The 16,731-nt window shown below is 46.3% G+C and overlaps 1 non-coding gene across 1 annotated transcript; it reads left to right on the forward strand.

Moving 5' to 3' along the window:
• The first annotated feature begins 15,442 nt into the window (after positions 1-15,442).
• Positions 15,443-15,571, forward strand: LOC142869850 (small nucleolar RNA SNORA25). Its single transcript, XR_012918402.1, has one exon. It is a non-coding gene; the product is annotated as a small nucleolar RNA SNORA25 (small nucleolar RNA).
• Positions 15,572-16,731: the final 1,160 nt, after the last annotated feature.

Here is a 16,731-nt window from a genome sequence, read left to right on the forward strand (position 1 = left end):
GAAATGGTGCCAAGGTTATAAGTAAAATAATCTTCAGGCTGAAGAGGCTCGCTGTGTAGCAGAGGAGACATCCAGGTATACAGGTGGTATTTCTGGACTTGCAGAGCTAACCCCAATTTTAAACATTCTGTATACTAGTGAGAGCAGGCAACATACAGGCTCTTGTATTCGCACCTGTGATCCCAGTGCCTGGCACGGAGCCTGGAGTAGAGTAGGTGCTTAATACATGTTTGCTGAATGAGCAAATGAGCAAATGCCTAGATCGTCTGAGTTGAACCAGCAAGTTTTCCAGATCTCTGCAGGGAGTTAGGATTCAATACACTCTCTGCTGGTGTTGGCCATCCCCCCAGAACCCCTCGGTTTCCTCTCAGGAGGTCCTCCTCACCTCTTCACCTCTGCAACACACCCCCCAGACCTGGGCTCTGCAATTCTGCATTCAACGCCCATTCCATGTCCCCCAAGCCCATGTTGCTGAAGATAACTAATATTAGCAGGTCAGAGTCAGCGCAGATGCACTTTAAGATGCTTAGCAGGGCTGGAGAGCCCTAGACAGAGCCAGTGTATTTTTAGCTCATTGGGTATCTGGAAAGGTATTGAGATGCAGTCTTCGTTACAGACACCCCAGCAAATCAGTATTCTGCTGCTGGCCTCCCCACACCCGGCAGTTTCCATTCAGTGTCTCAAAAGCAAGGGTTGCCATGGAGATTGAGTGCCAGAACAACCGAACTTCCTGTCAGGAAGCAATGGCACAGGTAGAGCCCTGGGCCAATGGGAATCAAGGAGCTCCTTGGATGGCCACAGCTTGCTCTCCTGAAGGCAAATGGTGGCAGAAGTTTCTGGCACCTCAGACGGGTCAGCCAGAGGATGGAGGGCACTGTCTCTGGAACTCCATTCAGGGAGGGAGGAGTTGGTTTTGTTTCTCACTGATACCTGCTGTGGGTCTGGTTTAGTGCTCTTCTTGGCCCTTCCTTCCCCAAAAGGCTTAGGCCACCCAAGAAGCAGTCTGGAAGCGGTGGGCCATTTTGTAGTAGAGACCAGTTCTGGCAAGTATCAGAACACAAGCTCTGCCTGTGGCTGGGGGAGGCCAGGTCACCCAGTCCTGGAGCCATTACAATTACAATGGTCCACTCTTCTGGACGGCACTGTACAAGATTATCTTACTCTATCCTTGCTCTCATCTGGGGAAGCAGCTAAGACAGGTGGCATGATCTCCACATAGCAGACATTTCCTGTGTTCCTGATATACTAGACAACTGAGATGAAAAGCCCTACGATCCAAGAGGCTTAGTGACCCACCTGCAGTGATAACGCGGGTAAGAGATGGAACCAGAAGGGCACTGAGGTGTGTCCAGTCCCTAGATTCAGAGGGATAAGAGCCCAGAGAAGCTCTTAGAGAGCATTTGGTCCAACCCTCACACTTCACAGAAAATAAACTGAGGCCCAGACAGAGTACGTGACTTGGTCACTCGAGGACTTGTGGTGGAGCAGGACCAAGATTCTTTTGCCTGCTCTTCCTGTCACCCAAGCCTATTTCCAGAGAAACAAGCTGCCCCAAACTTCTACTGGACACTCCTTCTGTGTCAGGCAGTAGATCAGCCAAGAACTGCATTCAGTTGTGATTAACCTGAACACAGTGACTTCAACAAACTAGGGGTGTATTCGCCCTCACAAAAGCAGTCCAGAGGCAGGTATTCCAGGGCTGGTGTGGCAGCTTCCGCCGAGTCATCAAGTGTACAGGCTCCTTCCAGCTTTCTGCACCGCTGTCTTTAGCACATGGGCCCAAGATAGCTGCTGGAGTTCTGGCCTCAACATCCACATTTACACAGGGAAAGTGGGAAGAGAGAGGGACAAAGATGCATGCCTGACCTGCCTGCCCACCCCTAGACTTCTTTCTGCAAACCCATTTAAGTTCCACATGTAACCCTTTAGTGCCTGGCAGTGAAAGGGAGGTTAAGAAATATTGTCTTTTCCTATTCACATTGCTACCCTAAATAAAACTGGGCTTGTGATAGGAATAAAGGATAGGAGAATGAGGCTGGGCGCGGTGGCTCACATCTATAATCCTAGCACTCTGGGAGGCCAAGGCAGGAGGATTGCTTGAGCTCAGGAGTTCAATACCAGCCTGAGCAAGAGCAAGACCCCGTCTCTACTAAAAACAGAAAAAATTAGCCTGGCAACTAAAAATAGAAACAAAAAATGAGCCAGGCATGGTGGTATGTGCCTGTAGTCTCAGCTACTTGGGAGGCTGAGGAAGGAGGATCCCTTGAACCCACGAGTTTGAGGTTGCTGTGAGCTAGGCTGATGCTATGGCACTCTAGCCCGGGCAACAGAGTGAGACTCTGTCTCAAATAAAAAATAATAAAAAAAAAAGAAAAGTGGAATGATATGGGAGCAACCAGCAATTTCTGCCATAGACACTTGGCTAGGAACTGTATGGAAATACTACAAGTGGCATAAAAATTTTTTAAACAGTATTTGAACATTAATATCGATTCAATTCAGTTTGAAGGGAATCTACAGACCACATCACCCTTGGGAGAGGCACGGAGCAGAAGTGGCGAATCCTCCAGGCAGCTGGAGAGCTGGCCAGCTCCAGGCCCTGAGCCTCTCCTCCCCCGGCTCCTGGCTCCGCCCAAGGTCTACTCCACTTGAAATCCCACGGCCTCAGGGCTGTGGGCCACGAGCCTGTCTGGAGTCATGCAGAATAGCAGGGGTGGACTCTGCGGGTCTGCCAGTGAGGTGCTGCCTTTGCACAGCCGGTCACAGATGGCTCCAGTCATTTATGAATCAGAGGTGTCCTCAAGTACCCACAAAGTAGGTCAAGGACATGGAGGAGTCTCCTTTCCCCACAGCACACTACAGCCTGGTCCTGGGCCTCTTGACTCCTGCCACCCCAGTGGAAATAGCCCAGAGTGTGACTGGGATGAGAAGGGAACCCACCCCAGGACTTTGTCCCAGTGTGGTGCTTGTCCAAGACATGATGAAAGGGTTTTTGAGAGGGGACAGGGAAAAAGCAAGGATCCATCTGTTCAGTAGGGAATTGAAGCAGGGGTGGTTCCTTCATGAGACGAGCCCAGACATTTCTACTGACCCCAGAATCCTCTCTCCCCTTCATCTTGGCTAAATGGACACCAATTCCACTCGGGGCCATAATGGGCTCAGTTGAATACCTGATCTCTGAGGCTCACCTGCAGATGTTCACAGTGCTGGACAAGGAAATACAGGTAAAGGTCTCTGGGAAGGGTGTCTGTCCCTGAATAAAAAAGCAAAGGCCCAACAGGAGAAGACTGCGATTGGCTTCCCCTTCCCCTGCTTGCTGCCTGGAGGAGGAGAAGCCTGGGAATGAAGAGCTGTCTCACACTCCTGAAAGGAAAACCCCATGCTAGGATGGCAGGGCAGGAAGCTAGAAGGATCTGAGGTCCTTCATGACCTTCTTGGCAACGCCCCTGGACTGGCTACTTCCTGACTTATTATGTGACAAAAATAAAATCCCCATGTGGGCAGTTCCTGTCCAGGCTCAGTCCGGTCTGCAGGCTTACTTCCTCTGCCGTTAGAGCCTGGACAGGCTGAATTCCCCCAGCAGAACTCCCCGCAGGCCTGGGCGTGCACCTCGGACAAGGCCGAGCTCTTCCTCGATGGCTCACCTGTGTTTATCACTCTGGGGAAAGTGAAGAATAGAATCCCGTGGATTGTTTTCACTCCTTCCCAGAGAGAATGTGGCATATAGGAAAATGCTTCTTGGCTGAGAAGTCCCTGAGAATTAAAAACTTTTGTTTTTCTTTTTTTGAGACAAAGTCTCACTTTGTTGCCTGGGCTAGAGTGAGTGCCGTAGTGTCAGCCTAGCTCACAGCAGCCTCAAACTCCTGGCTCAAGTGATCCTCCTGCCTCAGCCTCCCAAGTAGGTGGGATTATAGGCGCTCTCGCCAGCCACCATGTCCAGCTAATTTTTTGTTTCTATTTTTAGTTGACTGGCTAATTTTTTTTTTCCTATTTTTAGTAGAGACAGAGTCTCGCCCTTGCTCAGGCTGGTCTCAAATTCCTGACCTCAAGTGATCCTCCCACCTCAGCCTCCTAGAGTGCTAGGATTACAGGCATCAGCCACTGCACCCAGCTGAGAATTAAAAACTTGATCCTTCCAAACGGTGAACAGAGTATTCTCCCTCCCCCTTATTGAGGGCATAAGGATGTTTCCCATGGACCATCCCACGGGTTGTGGATCTTGATCCTTTGGGATCTGTAAGGTCTTAAGGCTTTATAAAGAAGGAATGATGAATATATCATCTATCAGATTTTTCTCAATCAATCAACATCTTTATAAGTGCCTACTATGTGTCTATATAACCTTCACAAAATGAAAAAATGTGTTTAAAAAATTCCTGCAAAGAAATCTAGATTGGAGCTAATATTGATAATAAAAGCATAAGAAATACTAAGAAAATATCTGGAATTACCCTCTTCCTTCTTTAGAAGCTCTTTATTAGTCACCTTATAAGGCAAAAGCCATGACAATCTAATTGGATCTGAAAAGAAGTTGACAAAAAATCCAACATTTTCCAAATAATTCCCTGAAATACAGTTGACATTCATTATTGCTAATGATGGCTATTGTCCTAAGAATTTTTGCCTTGAGATATTGGTTAATGATAGCAGAAGCAGCTAGACCATGAAGATAAATTTTCTCAATTTTTTCATTGATGCTTAAAGTCATTACAATGCTTAATTCAATATTTAACAACATTTCATTAAATCTAATGATAAACATATGCAAGAATCTTTTGATGTTCTTAGTAATTGTAAAACAGGAAAAGCCACATGCCCTTAGGGGAACACTTGCTTTTTCTACCATGAAAAATAGCTGAAATAATACATGAAAAACAATATGGCAATTAAAAATGCAATTTTGTCAGCAGGCATTATTGAAAGATGCATAGGAAACATTGCTGAAGAATGAAAAATGAATATTAGGACAAAATATGCCTTATAGGAAATTTGCTATATATTTGATTTAAACTATAGGGATTTCTAACATGGCAGTTAATAAAATTTGCTAGATTTTGTTGAAATACTAGAAATATATGACGAAGAGCTAAGAGCTATTTTTTTCAGCCACTACAAGAAAGATGAATGGAGAAGAGTAATGACTTCCTTAATAAAAGTCTTTATGGGAAAATTATTGACTGGAATAAAAACAGGGGTCTGGTATAACCATGGAAATAGAATCACACTTGATATTTCTTTACTGGGCAGCAAAGAAGTTAAAGTCAAATGTTCACAAAACACTGTGTTGTCATTGATGTTGTTAATTTTATAAAAATAAGGTATGTAAAATATAGTATTATAGAATCCTTATAACACTTTGTAATGGGACATAGAGTGACCAGGAAGATCTTCTGATTCACATAGAGGTTCACTAGCTTTCTCATGGCAAGTACTTAAAAGAGTTAGCAAAATTAAAAATAAGTTACATGTAAAACAAAAAATAAAAAAATTCAAAAAATAAAAGAAAAATAAAAAACAAAAACACACAAAAAAAGAAAAAGAAAGATAAGTTACATGTTTGTCTTATACAAAAAAAGTGTTCCTTTTTATTTTGCTTTTTGCCCTCTCTCAGCAGAATCAGACAGAAGTGTTCCATTTCCATTGTCCTTCTCTGTGGTGATGAATGACTGTCGATTTTTTAAATTTATTTATTTTCTGAGACACAGTCTCACTCTGTTGCCCCAGGCTAGAGTGCAGTGGTGTCAGCCTAACTTACAGCAACCTCAAACTCCTGGGCTCAAGCAATCCTACTGCCTCAACCTCCCGAGTAGCTGGGACTACAGGCATGCGCCACCATGCCACCCAGCTTATTTCTTTCTATTTTTAGTAGAGACAGGGTCTCGCTCCTCCTCAGGCTGTTCTCCAACTCCTGAGCTCAAAGGATCTTCCTGCTTCGGCCTCCCAGAGTGCTAGGATTACAGGTGTGAGCCACTGTGCCCAGCCATGTCAGCTTTTTAAAAAAGCACTCCTAACCTGTTCCTTCAAGATAAAGATGAAGCTTTATCATCTTTTAAAAATTAAACTCAGCCGAGCACGGTGGCTCACGCCTGTATTCCTAGCACTCTGGAAGGCCAAGGCGGGTGGATTGCTCAAGGTCAGGAGTTCGAAACCAGCCTGAGCAAGAGCGAGACCCCCATCTCTACTAAAAATAGAAAGAAATTAATTGGCCAACTAAAACTATATAGAGAAAAAATTAGCGAGGCATGGTGGCGCATGCCTGTAGTCCCAGCTACTTGGGAGGCTGAGGCAGCAGTTGGAGGTTGCTGTGAGCTAGGCTGACACCACGGCACTCTAGCCAAGGCAACAGAGTGAGACTCTGTCTCAATAAATAAATAAATAAAGAAATAAAAATTAAACTCATGCTAAGGAAAGAACATTTGAAAATGAATGTTTGGATGTGTCTATCATTACACAATTTTGCTGAAAGCACTGCTTTATAATACCTCTAAATCTCTCATACCCGTACACTTAAAAAATAATCAAAAACATTACAAGTACATGAATGGGCCTAAAAATAAAAAATAAAATAAAAAAAAAATAAATAAATAAAAAATAATCAAAAACAGAATTTTCTACCTTGTTTTAAAATCTTATAAATGAGAGTCTCCAGAGGTTTTGATTCTATTTTATTGAAAATATAATAATAATTATATAATAAATAATTATAAAATATACAGTTATAAAAATCTTTCTGTTTGCTTAAAAGAACAGACTTTGGGTACTATAACAATTATATGACACTTATTGTATACTCCCTTGGACTGCTGGCTTCTTATCACAGAGTACTTTGTCTTGGAACTGGAAGCTCGGTGACTATTTCTTATTCTCCTTTCCATTCCTCTTCTCTTCCCTGACTTCCCCCACCCTGCCCTGTCCCAGTGCCTACCTCTTTGTCCTGCAGCTGCTGCCATTGTGAAAATAAATTTAAAATTCAGGCCAGCAAGGATTTGTCTGGTATCCAACATTTGGAGGCCTATTTACTTATCCTACTCTGTCTCCTTGAAGGCCATAGGATAAGTTCAAAACTTCTTTGTAATAGAGCTGTGCTTCTGCCTCACCTGGTACCTATCAACCTTGTCGGACTCACCTTTCCTGACTCTTCTCCAGGAGCACTTCCTCTTCCTACTTCCTACTTCCTCTTCCTCCCTCTGAGGTTGAGGTTTGTGCTGAGATCCTGCTCAGGTTCCATTTCCTTCCTGCACCTCCTCAGCCCTGACCTCCTCCGTCCTCTCTGGCTTTCCCTCCTCTCGGTGCTTTCCTACAGCACTTACCTGCACAATCAGCCAGTATAATAAGCGTTTGTCATGACAAGGATGTCCTGTTGCTCCACCTGTCAGACCCATGAGCGACAGACCAAGAGAGACTGCTTGTAGTCCCAGCCCTGAGAACTGCCCTGTGAACAGCAGAGCGTGCAATACACACACCTCATTCAGAAAATGCTCATTGGTTACAGCATGACCTCTGATGTCTGCTTGGTGACCTGTTTACACCTGTCATTTGCACTTTTTTCTAGGTGGAGGCAGTGGCCATGTGCTGTGGCCTTAGAGTTGCTATCTGCCTGGTGGCAGAGGGGACATGTGGGGTCAGGAGGGGTGGGGCTATGCAGCTTGTTCTGGGGACAGCCGACTCCCAGAGAACTGAGCCCAGGGAACTAAGGGCTGAATGCTGGCTCATCCCTTGGGTAAGAGTTACGGTAATAGCAGCTGTTCTGGGCCAAAATACATTTAGTGACATCCTGGGAGATTTTGGTGCATGAGGCATGCTTTAAAAATACATGAGAATTTAAGGGTTTTTTCCCCCCCACACCTGCTGGGGAAACATATCCACACATCTAGGCTAATATTAGGGCTGTTTATTTCCTAAGGTTAACATTTCCTTGGCCGTCTAAGATTGCTGCTAGAGACAGGATGACTGATATTTATTTTGGCATCCTACATCCCAAAAGGATTATCAAGGGGAAATAAGAGCATGTTTGGACAACACAGACAGACACCCAGAAATATGTGGGCGACTCCAAATGGGGTCATCATCTGACCCACAGCTGTTTCTGAGGTTCAACGTGATCCTTATATAAAGGAGTCCAGGTTAGAGGGGGACATTTCATGTCAAGGAATGATAGATTCAAAATCCTATTTTATATATAGACTAAGTAAAAGCTTTTCCAGTGAAGAACAAATAGAGTCCTGGAAGGGAATGACCTCTCTAAAACCAAACGGAACTGTCCCAAGCTTTGAGTGAGCAGGGAGTCAGAATGGGGTCTTCTTTTGAGAAGAGTCCTCAAGCCTCTCCTCCCCTCTGGGCTTTGCCACCCCCTCCCTGGGTACAGAGCTCCCCCATACTCCCTGGTCCAATGGACTGGGGGGAAAGTCTCTTTCCCTTGTTGCCCTTGGTACAACTAAAGCAGACTAGACTTTCAAAAGGGACTTTACACATGAAAGGAGGGAGGAGAAAGAGGAGAGGAAGAGGAGAAGTAAAAGAGAGAAAGAAAATAAAGTACAAAAACAGTTGCAATGTCAAATCATAATTTATTGATGCTATACTTGTAACTTATTTTACTCTGTTCCTTCCTTCACACTCTTTGAGCATCTCCAGAAAAATCTCTCCTTTATAGTGTTTAGGCTCCTGCTAGGCTGGAGGTCTTGGGAAACAAGTTTGGAAGTGGCTTATGAGTGAACAGTAGAACTCTTGGTCTTTCTGAATCTCCAGCAGCAGAAATAAAATAAAATAAAATATTCCCCACCCAGATGATAGCCCCTAGAAGTCAGGTCCTAGGCTGCTAGGAGATGGCTAGGAGCCCAAAAGAGATTTTGGAGAAGATGTCCCAGCAGGTCATCTGGGCCCTTGTCCCCAGACAACATTGGGGAACTCACACTCTCACAATTTTCTCCCCTGCTGCTTGAGTTTCTTGGATTAAAACAATACTTAAGTCAAAATGTTAACCCTCTTTGGTTTGCAGGGAGAGCCCAAGTAGTTATCATCCTCGATTTTAGCACCAAGGAACCTGTTCTGGGGCCCAGAAGAGAAACTCAGAGAAGAGGCCCTTGAAGGTGGACCGGATATGGTGGGGTCTAGACCCTCTCTTGCTGAAAACAGAGAGAGGTTGGGCCAGTGGTGCAGGGGTATTAGCTAGGAACACAGTGAGGACTGGTTCCCAGGGATCCACGAAGACAGAAGAGGCAAGATGGATCATTTACTACATGCAGCCACTCTTAAGTACAATTCACTCAATCCCCTAACAGCCCAGTAAAGTAGGGGGAGAAATAATGGGCAGGAAAGCAAGTTAAGTGGGTGATCAGGGCTGCAAAATCCGAGTCTCAGCAGAATAAAAGGAACAGACCTTTAAATATTCATAGCCACAGAGCCGAAATTGCACCCTGGAGGACTGAGTGGGGAGGGGAGCAGGGCTGGAACACCTGGTCCCACAAGTAAGTCCAGCCCCAGACAGTCACTTACCTCTTGAGGAGCAGCAAAAATTCAGCTAGGTTCTTGGAACTCCATGGAGACCCCCGTTGGTAACCCTTATTGAGTCATTACAAACAGCCAGGCTTGGCTTTTACATAGGATAATTTATTTAGCCTTCCCAGCAATCCTGAGAAGTAGGTACTATTACTATTCCCATTTTGCAAATGGAGAAAAGTTTAATTTGCCTAAGGGCACAGAACCTGTGAGTGGCTGGGCTGGGATTTGAACCCAGGTAGCCACAGCTCTAGTCTCTGCTATTAGCCATACAACTGCCACAGTTGTTCTTGCCATTCTTGGCCCAGGTTGGCCCCTCACTAACATTCACTCTTGGTGATGGGCCCCATTTCTTCCACTTCAGTCCTTGGCATTTGCACACCAAAGGACATCAATACCAGGAGAGACCTGGGGTCATGTGTTCCCTGGGCCCCATGTGACATTGTGATGGGGGTGTTTGCTCCTTTTGATGTTTCTTACCATCTCCTGGTTAGTTCTCCTGGGATACCACACTTTCTTACCTTGGCTTGCTGGGCAGGCTGAGCAAACACCATCTGCCAAGGGCCCCGCAGCAAGACAAACCACGGCGGGCCCAGTGGTCTCCGGCTTCCACTTAGCAGGCAGCCTGCAAGCGCCTCTGTGGGCAGAGCCCCTGGGGGAAGGGCTGCTGTTCCTCACTTGTTTGGCTGCGGGTGGCCCAGGCGCCTGTGTAGGGTGGGCTTTGCTGGGAGGAAGGGCACTGGCTTTCTGGGAGCTGAGGGGCAACTGGGAGGGGTTGGGGCCCAGTGGGGCAGCTGCTGGACTCCCATCAGGCCCTCAGGCCGCTTGGGTGCATCTTTGCTCCATTCTGATGCAGAAAAACCTTGTGTTCATTTGTTTGCTATTTATACTGCAGTTGCCAACAAGGGGTTTTCTTTGAAGCAAACTGGTAAGCTCGAGGCAGGAGGCACATAAGTACCTTCCTGGCTCCGTGCTGTGCTCACACACACAGATGCAGCTGACAAGGCCTGTCCTTACTCCCCTGCTGCCTCCAGGTCCTTCCTGAATCTGTACATTCCAGACACCACTACTCCCTCTACATCTCCACCCCCTACGCAAGCACTCTCCTAAGTGTGTTGAGAATCTGGCTCCTGCCTCCTTCCCTGGCCAGTAAAACTTCATTTCAGCCTTTCCTAGGTTTAGGCCCTGTGTGCCCTTAGCCACCATCTTAAGCTGTCCCTGTTAGCAGGATGTGGCCCTCTAAATCCAGTTGCCGGGTTTTTTTTGGGGGGAGGGGGTTGTTTTTGGTTTTCTGAGACAGTCTTTGCTCTGTCACCCTGAGTAGAGTCCACTGTCGCCCTGGGTAGAGTGCATTGGCGTCATCGTAGCTCACAGCAACCTCAAACTTCTGGGCTCAAGCGATCCTCCTGCCTCAGCCTCCCGAGTAGCTGGGAGTACTGGCTAATTTTTCTGTTTTTAGTAAAGACAGGGTCTTGCTTTTGCCCAAGCTGATCTTCAACACCTGAGCTTAAGCCGTCCTCCCACGTGAGCCCACCAGAGTGCCAGGATTACAGGCATGAGCCGCCGCACCTGCCTGGCCCCCAATCATTCTTAGTCTTCCCTGCCCCACTTCCTATATGCCTCACCCCCAGGAAAAGTCCACCTTCTGGGGAAGTGAATCCCCCCAGATTTTCCTAGAGCCTAGTGACTAAACTACATGATATTTTGTTTTTCAGTCAAGTTTATTAAGGTGTAATTTACACAGAGTAAAATACAGCCTAAGATTTTTGACAGACACATACAGTTGCATAACTACCACCACAATCAAGGTACAGAATAGTTCCGTCACCCCAAAAGGTTCCCTCACACACCTTTGAAGTTAACACTGTCCCCCATCCCTAGCCTCTCACAACCACCAGTCTGTGTTGGTTTTATTTTTCCCCTGCAGTTTTGCCTTTTCCAGAATGTTACATAAATGGAATCTGGAGCCTGGCTTCTTTCGTTCAGCATAATCCTTTGGAGAGTCACCCATGTTGCTGCATGCATCAATAATACATTCCTTTTTAATGCTAGGTAGTATTCCAAAGTATGGATGTGCCACAGTTTGTTTATCCATTCACCAGCTGAAGGACATTTGAGTTGTTTCCAGTTTGGGGCAATTATGAATAGGCTGCTATAAACATTCCTGTAAAGATTTTTATGCAGACATATGTTTTCATTTCTCCTGGGTAAATACCTAGGAATGGGATTCTGAGTGGTAATGTAAGTATATATTTAACTTTTAAGAAACTGCCAAACTGTTTTCCAAAGTGGCTGTATAATTTTGCATTTCCACCAGCAGTGTATGAAAGATCCAGTTACTCCACATCCTCCCCAGGATTAGGCACTGCAGTTCCCCCATGCCAACCTCCCTCTGTTCTAAAGATGTGCTACGTGGCGCTGTGATGACCTCTGTGTTTCTTTCCCTCAGGTGGCAGCCCTAAAGGCAGGAAATAGGATTTATTTCTAGATTTCTTACACAGACTATATCAGGATAGGAGCTCAGTATAGCTTTATCATATTTACCAACGAATGAATGAAGCTTTCCAGGCTGCCTGGCAGTTTCTAGAGGATAGAACTACTGAGGCTCCATCCTCCTCATCTGGAAAAGCACTGAGGTGCTGTTAATGACCACAAGGTTCTTGGGCCCTGAGTCAACAAAATTTGGCACCAGATTGAAAATGAAATTTATACAGGCAAGGCTTTATGCAGGGGTGGGGTTTTGCTTGAACAAAAGGGAGACAGTGCTGGTTAAGGAGAAAACAGACTGGCTCTCAGAAAAAAGGGCTGGGGAACTATTAAAGGGGAGAGAGAGAAAGTTTAGTGCCAGCCTTGAAATCGTAGCATGTAGAGGCGGAGTTTTGTTGACAGCTGCCTGTTTGGCGATCATGCTTCTTTATATACCACATGTTTCATTAGCATGTTAAATCTCCACCCTTGGGTGTGATTTTTAGCAGTAAAACGAGGCAAACAGTCTATGAGCGGTCAACTCTGGGCTTAATCTTGGCAGTAACCAATCTGTGCTGGCTTTGACTGGGGCTGGTGGACCCCTGCTCCAGTGGTTGCTACGTCCTATTAAAAAGAAAGCAAAACTACCTTCTCTTGAAGGTGGGTGTTAATCATTTTCAAAGCTTTTGTTCAGTGTTATAAGCAGACTTAAGCTTTGGCTCAAGGCTCAGAGAGGTAGCCAAAGCCCACTTCCTATTCTATTAATATCTCAGTCCAACAAACTTCCCTCAGTCAAGGGCACTTCCTGCTCTACCCCTGTTCTCACCCCTTCTTGAAGTCATGCCGCCCTCAGACCCTCCTCTCTAGGTCCTTTCTCTCCCGATGCTGCCTGCTCCATGAGCATCATTCCTTAGGGAATAAACAGAGTGCAGAAAAGGCCTTCCCCACCAGTGTCAGGTTATAGCCAGAAGATCCCAGGGGACAAGCTGCTGGCGAGATACAAGGGATTGAGAGGAAAGTGTTAGGAAGCACAGTTGCTTCTGCCTGGATGGTGCAAACCAAAGCTCAGGCGTTGGATGAGCACATACTGACAACCCCAAGGTAGACATGGAGAGAAACAGCCTGGTGACCCTGAATGCACACGTTCACTGCAAGTCCTGCAGGTTGTCCCCACACTGTGGCTACCAGCCTTCTTTAAGGAGATAAACTGCTCATTGGAGGGTGAGCACAACTCCAAGAAAGGAATGGCTGTGAGGGAGCCCAGTGTGAGGACTAGGAGCAGGAGCACCAAGTGCTGGGGGAAGCAGGGCAGCGAGGTGGGAGGAGATCACCTGCGGGGTAGGCCCGGCCCTTCCGCCCCAACCACACAGCGCCCGAGGCCACCAGCCAGTCGGGGCCTGAGGGCCTGCCCACAGGATGCCTAGCCCAGCCTCTGGCCACAACGCATCTGTCATCCTCTGCATTTACACACTCAAGGACAAGGGAGGAGTCTACTGATGTGGAAGGTCAGCCCTGCAGTAGATTTAGACACTGGGAGGCTGAGTGGAACTCACCAGAAGGATCTTTTCTGGAGGGCAAGTGGAGGGATCCTGATGACCACAGTTCTGAAGGAGGGTAGAAATAGACAGGAAACAAACAATGAATAATTCCAGAGTCAAGGACATTCAGTTCCTCTAGCCACCCAGACCCGGGAGAAATTGATTAGAGAGGAAGAGAAGTGAAACCTTCAGGGGTGGCCCAAGCTGGTGGTGCCAGCGAGCAGCTGGTTGCTGGGGCTGTGGGTGCGGTAGGTCCCAGAGACGAGGGCGGCCTTAGGCTTGGTGCACCCTGCACACCTCCGTGGCTTGCGCTGAGAACCACGCGTGGCACGAATCTGCGACAGCAAGGGTACACGCCAGGAGTTACGAGGAGGCGCATGCATAGCACCACATCACCCACACCCTGGATGGGGAGGACCATGCTGCAGCGAACTGTGTGGGGGATGTTTTCCTTCGCAAGTTCATGCTGGGTACCCTCCCAGGCTGCCTGGCCGACCAGGTGGTCTTAAAGAGCCGGGCTACCCAGGTGGAGATTGTGCCCTGGTTCGGAGGCAGAAACGCATCCCCTCGGAGGACTGAGGCATGGCTTCTCAACTGCTGTTGAATAAAGACTCTCTATTGTAAAAACAGACGACAAACAAACAAACAACCCTCAGAGGTGGGAATGTTGGGAGTTCAAGGCATATCCCCGCTGAGGTGAGCACAGCTGAGGGCCGACCACGTGGTTGGGTAAAGGCTGGGAAAGAGACAGTCCAGAAGAGAAGGACCTTAGAGATCATCTACTGCAAATTTCGTTTCTGCAGGAGAGAGATCTGAGGCTTGGGGTGGGGAAGGGACTTGCCCATGGTCACATGGCTAGTTAACAGCAGAGATAAAACTGGAACCTAGATTTCTGGAGTCTTTTGAGAGCAGTTTTGAATCCAGAATCCTGGCAAATCATCAGGAAAATCTAGTCTAGAAGATTTCTCTTAAAAAGCAAAAAGTAAAAATGGGAAGCAAGATTCAGTTGCATGCAGATCTATTTGGATTGGTTCATTCCGATCCAAAATACCTGCACTTGTGTAGCCTCTGCCTACAGGAGTTTAAACTTGCAAGTGCAGACCAGTGGACAGCTGTCTCCTTTTTTTAGAAGACAAAGAGTGGGTTAGCAGCTCCTGGAGACATTTGGGCCTAGTGTCTACTAGGAAGCAGATAATCACATGGGACTGTTTCTAGTGTAGGGTATAGGAGAGGGGGTTGAGGTGTGGACTTGGAAGACTGTCTCCACCACATGCTTCTGGAATCTTCCCTCTTGCTGCAAGCTGTATAGTGACTCTGGGAGGCAGCTAGTGGAGAAGGAGGTGCTGCTCACACATAAAAGGCTAAGACTAACCTGAAGCTTATGCTATACACTAACCCATAATTATCCTATATTTGTCTAAATGATCAGCACTATGATGGACAGATCCCCTCTTCCTGCCACAATCTTCCCTAAAGTTGTGGACCTTTTTGATGACCTCAAAACTGACCTAACACATTAATTTTGTTCTGGGCAAAATAATGTTTGTATCTGGCCCACTCTGTCTCTCTCTGGGATCTGTCTTGGTCTATAAGCCCTGCTGTAGGGACAAGCTCAGCTGCCATATTTGTTCCATGTGACCATCCAGCTATAGCTGATTAAACCAGAATCAGATCCTGCCTCAATACTGAACAATCTATTGGCTGGTCAGCAACTAATCAGATTCACCCTCTCAAGAATTTTAATTATGTGCTATAGAGCCAGAATGTGATCAGAGTTCAGAGGTTGCTGAGAATTGGGAACATAGTCAAAGATGTGAACAGGTTGAAGTTATCAGGAGATGGAGGAGCTTCTTGAGAAAGCTACAGAGAGAAAAATGGCCACACATTTAAATAGGTGAGACACCATGGAGGCCCCAAGAAAGAGAATCAAAGAGAGGGATTATAGGTCATTTCAAAGAGGGCTTGTATGACTATGAAACCAGAGGCTCTAAATGCTACATGATCAGAGACTGAAGTTCTCCATAGGATGCCATAATCATTCAATAGTGCTGTTTTCCTGAGGAGGTATAAGACTTAGCCACTCATAATCATGGCAATTCATTCTTAATAATCCATGATTGGAGATGTGGGAAAGTGAATAGATGTCTCAAAGTTTAAAAAGAAAGAGATGGGGGTGGGGGGGAGAGAGAGACAGAGAGTGAGTCAGAGTCTACTTCAAGCCCTAACAATTCAGACTTCCCAGATTCAATTTCTAAGAGACTGGGCTGCACTTTATTTCCATGCACTGCCCTAGATCCTTACAATAACTACCTCCTTTATTTTGGCTTGCATGAGTGCTTTTCTGTCCTTTGCATTCAGCAAATCCATCCTAAAATGCATTTATCTTCATGTAATCTGATTTTCTTTTATTATAAAAATGATCCCTCACCAATCTCCAAGGGGTGGCCCTAGAGGAGGTGGTGGTGTCTAAGGCTCCACAGTTCCCATGACAATTGGCTTTGGCAGAACAAAAGACCATTAGGAAGCTGAACGAGGAGAGGAAGGAGGAAAGCTTCACCTCTGTAACTGCATATAAAGTTTCCTGAAGAAAATGAGCTTGGGAGCCAAAAGAGGGCATGTAGTTAGAGCTGCAAAGTGTCTTTCATTGACTTGGTGTGGTCCCTAGAGAGAAAGTGCTTTGTGTTTCCTCAACTGGTTCCTTTGCTCATTCCATAAACATTGATTGTGCACAGATATGGGCCTGATCTTGAGCTGGGTGCTGGGAAAACATAAATAAGACACAGTTTCTTTTCATGGTTTAGTGAGGGAGATGCTTTATCATTTGTTGGTGCTGCAGATAAGACTTTACTATGACCTGTCTTCCATGAGGGTCATTTATCTCTGTGCAGGTCTATTCTGTGAGATGAAGAGTCCAGAAAGAACAGGGACCCTGAATTATCATCTGTCCTTCCCTACCCTGAGACCTGTGCTGAGCCTGGCACTCAGACAGTGACTAGAGAATTGACTTAGAATTGGTTTAGACTGTGGGTTTGTACTGTCCACTGACGGCGACCCTGGTCCTGACCAGCAAATTGTGGAAATATGTGCTCCTGATCACAGGGGGAGGCTGGGGAGGGTTTAGAAATGAGGGTGAAGCCACTCAACTCCACTTTGGAGGAAGAACTCAAAGCACATGCCCACCGGGTGTGGGTAAGTGGTGGCTATAGGGAGGTACCCTGGGACTTATAGACAA

Source organism: Microcebus murinus, chromosome 2, assembly GCF_040939455.1.
Source record: "Microcebus murinus isolate Inina chromosome 2, M.murinus_Inina_mat1.0, whole genome shotgun sequence".
NCBI classification, from domain to species: Eukaryota; Metazoa; Chordata; class Mammalia; order Primates; family Cheirogaleidae; genus Microcebus; species Microcebus murinus.